The following is a 6000-nucleotide window of genomic DNA, read 5'->3' on the forward strand; positions in this document are numbered from 1 at the left end:
TGAAGAAAATCTTGCATCGGTTCTCTCTAGAGGGGACTGATGACAGGTATTACTTACGGACTTGGGACCCGCTACAGCTGCCCGGAATGTAGCTCATTCCAACACATCTCTGTATTCAGTCTTTCTGTGGGTCATGACCATCCACTCTCCCGAAGACTCAGTGCCACCGTGGACTCAGGGTGGGCACATGTGGATCTGAGTAGTGCAAGGGGTGGACTGTGGCAGACACTTTCTGGTGCTCTGTGTCACTTTCCTTCAATTCCCTTCTGATTTCAGCAGTTACAGGCAAACGCAGGATCAGTTACAGGCAAGTGCAGGCATGCAGGGCGTGTCCCACATCAAGCATGCTCAGGCTCAGGGTCCTTTCAACAACAAGGGTCTGTTGAGGCTATGAGGTCTGTCCACAATTGTGAGGAAGTCAGTGTCCTCAAGGGACACCCTCCATCTCTAGAGGTGGAGGGGCAGGTGGATAAATGTTCCAGGCTCCTTCTTGCAGAAGGACAATTCTGGAGACGTTCTGTAGTCTTTGCAAGGGTTCCTACAGAATCAACCTCCCTTTGCCGAAGCAGCGACCATGGTAACTCACCCTGACATCAGCTTTTCCTCTTTCCCTCTAACACTCTTGTTCCTTCTGTCTGTTCCCTGAGGCGCCTCCCAAATAAACTCCCAACTCCCAAGACCTTGTCTTAGGTTTTGCATTCTTAAACAAAGATGATCCTGTGTTTTCGTCCGTGTGTTTGTTTTTTGAGACAGGGTCTTGCTCTGTTGCCCAAACTGGAGTGCAGTGGTGCAATCACAGCTCATGGCAGCCTCCACTTCCCAAGTTCAAGTGATCCTCCCACCTCAGCCTCCTGAGTAGCTGGGACTACAGGCATGTGTCACCATGTCTAGCTAATTTTTGGTTGAGATGGGATCTCACTATGTTGCCCAGGCTGGTCTAAAACTCCTGGGCTCATGGCCGGGTGTGGTGGCTCATGCCTGTAATCCTAGCAGTTTGGGAGGCCAAGGTGAGTGGATCACTTCAGGTCAGGAGTTTGAGACCAGCCTGGCCAACATGGCGAAACCCTGTCTTTACTAAAAAAACAAAAGTATTAGCCAGATGTCATGGCAGACACCTGTAGTCCCAGCTCCTCAGGAGGCTGAGACAGGACAATCACTTGAACCCGGGAGGCGAAGGTTGCAGTGAGCCGAGATCAAGCCACTGCACTCCAGCCTGGGTGACAGAGCAAGACTCTGTCTCAAAAAAATAAAATAATAAAATAAAACTCCTGACTCAAGTCGTCCTCCTACCTCAGCCTCCCAAAGTGCTAAGGTTATAGGCATAAGCCACTGTGCCCAGCCAAGGACACCCCTTAATCAAACAGTCCTGGCAGAGTGGCTGGGGTGGCCCGGGGCAGCAGGTGTCTGGCCAACAGTTTCTAGTGTTTTGTGACTGCTAATTACACACATGAAAGAGACAATCATACCAGTGTGTACCAGTGAAATGTCGACTCTTGTCTTCAATAATGCTGAAATTCAGGGTTCAGTAAAAATATTAAAACTGGGCATGGTGGCTCACACCTGTAATCCCAGCACTTTGGGAAGCCGAGGCAGGAGGACAGCTTGGGCACAGGAGTTCAAGATCAGCCTGGGCAAAATAGTGAGACCCTCCGTCTCTACAAAAAAATGCAAAAGTCAACCAGGCATGGGGGCATGCACCTGTAGTACCAGCTACTTGGGAGGCTGAGGCAGGAGGATCGCTTTAGCCAAGGAGGTTGAGGCTGCAGTGAGCCATGATCATGCCACTGCACTCCAGCCTGGACAACAGAGATCTTGTCTCAAAAATAAATAAATAAATAAATAAACAGTATTTGCAGGTCTGAGGATTGCACAGATCATGCCATTCATGACCAGTTCTTTCATGTATTGATAAAGTTCCAAGATACAAGCTCGGTGTAGGTGATTATCTGCATGGCCGGGGCCTATACCACATTTGCCTTGTTTGGTTTTGTTGTGTGGTCAGGTTGTGCCAAGCGCGTAACATATGATGCTTGAGTCATAATCATGTTGATAACAAAAAGAAACCATTTATGGGCTCTTGCTGTGCTAAGCACTTCACATGCAGGATCTTGGATGCCTCAGAATTACCCTCCAAGGTAGCTATTGCTGTTATTTCCAATTTCTTGATGAGGAAACAGGCTCAGAGAGGTTAGGTAACTTGCCCGGGGTCACTCAGCAGTTAGATGACAGAGCTGGTGTTCTTGCCCTCTCCCTGGGCTGTCTTCTTAGTGGCACCTGTGAGCTCCAGCCCAGAAGACATGCGGTCATGTCTGCTCACACCCTATTGGCTGGAAGTGATCACATGACCCCAGGTGACTTGCAAAGCAGGCTGGGAGGTAGAGAAGCACGTGGCTAATTGGTGAACGTTTGCAGCTCAGCACCAGACGCAGCAGGGTGCAGGCAGGGCTCCGTGAGGTACGGTCATCTCTGCACACTGGTTGCTCTGCAAGACTTGACTCAGAGCATCTGTTGGCCAGTGTCTGCTTCTCCAACCTGTGCACCGCGTAAATAGGAGCAGCCCCCGGCATCCCTGGGAGACTAGAAGACGCCTTGAACTCCTTCACTCAGGATCAGTTCTTCCAAAGGCAGATTAATTGCTGTTGATGTTCTTTGGACATAATTTTCCACGAGACAGGATCATTTGGAAAGCCATAAATCCACATTCAGATGCACGTGATGGATAATAAACTCGGCTCCAACGAGTCATTTGAGCCGCCATAAATCTTGTTTGCGTTTTCTTCCCTGGTGCCTGTAAATCAGGCCCTATCTCTGCCTTCTGGGTCCTGGTGGCCCCTACCTGCCATCCATTACGCTGCAGGTGGGGCATCCGACAGCCAGGCCCACACGCCGCCCTCATGCCCTGTGCACATCCATCACGTGGCTGACCCTGCATCCTCCCAGCCTCCTGGGGGGCCCAGGTGTCCCTGCAGTTTTACTTATCTCTTGTGCTTTCATAAATAGCAGCTGTCCCTGCCCCCGATTACACAAGCCTGATTGGGTTTTAACGACATGCAAGTTTTAAAAGCAAGCTGGAGCGAGCTCCTGCTGGGTTTTTACCCTCTCCCTGGCCTGTGCCCTGTAGGCTGTTTTGTTTTCAACAAGCCAACCATGAAAGAGCAGGCAAAACCTCACGGGGTTTGGAATCAGACCGGGTGGGCTGCAGCGGTTCTGTAATTAAGAGATTCCAACCTTCCGGCCGTGGTGGCTCAAGCCTGTAATCCCAGCACTTTGGGAGGCCGAGGTGGGCGGATCATGAGGTCAAGAGATCGAGACCATCCTGGCCAACATGGTGAAACCCCCGTCTCTACTAAAAAATGAAAAACTTAGCTGGGCATGGTGGCACACGCCTGTAGTCCCAGCTACTGGGGAGGCTGAGGCAGGAGAATCACTTGAACCCGGGAGGCAGAGGTCGCAGTTAGCAGAGACCACACTGCACTCCAGCCTGGGCAACAGACTGAAACTCTGTCTCAAAAACAACAATAACAAAGAGATTTCAGCCAAGTTCTTTCTCTGGGCCTCAGTGTGTTCATCTGCAGGATGGAGATCATAGCCCCTACTTCCTCGAATTGTATCTCAGGGTAATAATACTCAGGTAATCAACATTAGAGAAACTCCTAAAACCCAGTGGCTGAACTAAACGTACAACTGTGATTTTTCGCCCCATGCAAAATCCAGCATGGCAGCTTCCCTCTCTCTTACAGCTTTGTTATCTAGAGTGGGTGTTCCTCTAAGATCACAGCAGCAGGAGACAGGCAGAGAGGGGACACTGGCTCCTCACATCTCCAGCCCAACAGAGATGGGGTCATTTCCACTCACATCCTATTGGCTAGACCTGGTCACATGACCCCCAGTGGCTTGCAAAGGATGCGAGGAGGTAGAGAAGCACTTGGCTAAAGGGCGAACGTTTGCATTCCTGCAGCGGTGGTTGTGAGTGTTCAATCACGTGCAGTTCTCGGGGCAGGGCACTGAAGGGCTTCAGCAGAGCCTCAAGATGTCAGAGATGAGTCTGCAATAAGGTTGGCTGGGTGCGGTGGCTCACGCCTGTAATCAGAGCACTTTGGGAGGCTGAGGCGGCGTGGATCGCTTGAGGTCAGGAGTTGGAGACCAGCCTGGCCAGCATGGGGAAACCCCGTCTCTACTAAAAATACAAAAATTAGCCGGCTTTGATGGTGTGTGCCTGTAATCCCAGCTACTCCAGGATGCTCTGGAATCTTTTGAATCTGGGAGGTGGTGGTTGCAGCCGGCCAAGATTTCACCACTGCACTCCAGCCTAGGTGACAGAGCGAGACTCCGTCTCAAAAAGATAATAATAATAATAAATAACTAAAATATGATAAGATTGTCTGATGGAGGATTTACGCCCAGCTGCCTTCCAAAATGGCCTAGGGTGGTCACTGGTGGTGGACAGAGCAATCACTTTCATGTTTCTGGGGGGCCTGGCTGGACAGTATGAGGCCACACACCTGGGATGCCTCTTGGGGCCAGTTCAGCAGTCTCTCCTTCAACCTTGGCCCAGGGGGAGGGACAGGGAGGCCCCCACTGTTGTGAGCAGCCATTCCTGAGGGTCAGGGCACAGGCTGAGGTCAGACACACGTGGATCCAATCCTAGATCTGCTGCTGACTTGCCCTGTGAGCCCGGAAGAGTCACTGATTCGTCTCAGCCCTCTCAGTTTCCTTCTATGTTGAATTGAGGCCAGTCAGGTGACTGATGGGTAAAGGCCCAGAGCTAGGTTTCTTATTTATTTATTTAATTTATTTATTTTTGAGACGGAGTCTCACTCTGTTGCCCAGGCTGGAGTACAATGGCACGATCTCTGGGCTCACTGCAACTTCTGCCTCCCAGGTTCAAGCGATTCTCCTGCCTTAGGCTCCTGAGTAGCTGGGATTACGGGCATGCACCACCACGCCCAGCTAACTTACGTACTTTTAGTAGAGAAGGGGTTTTGCCATGTTGGCCAGGCTGGTCTTGAACTCCTGACCTCAAATGATCCATCCATCTTGGCCTCCCAAAGTGCTGGGATTATAGGCGTGAGCCACCGCATCCGGCCCCAGAGACAGGTTCCTAACAGGAGCTCAGCAAGTGGGCCTCACCCAAGGCCACTCTGCTTTCCATGACCCATGCACACTCCCTAAGAGCTGAGCGCTCTCCCCTTGCCCCCACCACCCACTCCTCCCTTGGGCTGACACCTAACAGCACCCATGACCTTTCCAAGCCCCTGGCACCTTCCAGCCTCTGCCATGGCTTCAGGCTCCCATAATTCGTAGGCTGCTGGTGGTCCTGGAGTGCCCTCTGGGCTGTGGCTGGATGGGGAGGAGGCTATCCAGCAGATGAGGGTCTCTTTTGTCTCCGATGCTGGCCTGCCCCTTAGGCAGCCTCTTCAGCTGGGCCACGTGGTTTCATGGCTAGAACGCCACATGCATGCTTGGCCCTGCTTCTTCAAGCAAAGAAGCGACAGGACTCTGGAAAGCAGAGGGGTGGCAGGAACGCCGGGGGACAGACTGGGGGAAGCTGACAGATATGGCAGCCTCTGCTCTCAAGATAGGATGCTGGGGACCCAGGGCTGCCTCTCCCATGACTGGAGACAGCTGGGCTAGAAAGAAGCAGCTTACACTGCAGGACGGATGCCTGGTTCTAGTTTTTGCCCGACTGCTAATTTATCCTGCAGCCTTAAGCCAATTCCTTTTGTGTCCAGGTCTCAGTTTGCTCCTCTGTAAAATGGGTATTGTATTTATCCTCCCCACCTTACAAAGTCAGTTCCAAATCACTTATAGGCGTGGGCATGGGGACGGAGGTTATGGGAATCAGAGGGACCCTCTGTTGGGATCTAAAACCCTGGCTGGCTGGTGGCTCACACCTGTAATCCCAGCACTATGGGAGACTGAGGCAGGCAGATTACTTGAGGTCAGAAGTTTGAGACCAGACTGGCCAACATGATGAAGCCGTGTCTCTACTAAAAGGTA

This window comes from Saimiri boliviensis, chromosome 20 (genome assembly GCF_048565385.1).
Source record: "Saimiri boliviensis isolate mSaiBol1 chromosome 20, mSaiBol1.pri, whole genome shotgun sequence".
Lineage (NCBI taxonomy): Eukaryota > Metazoa > Chordata > Mammalia > Primates > Cebidae > Saimiri > Saimiri boliviensis.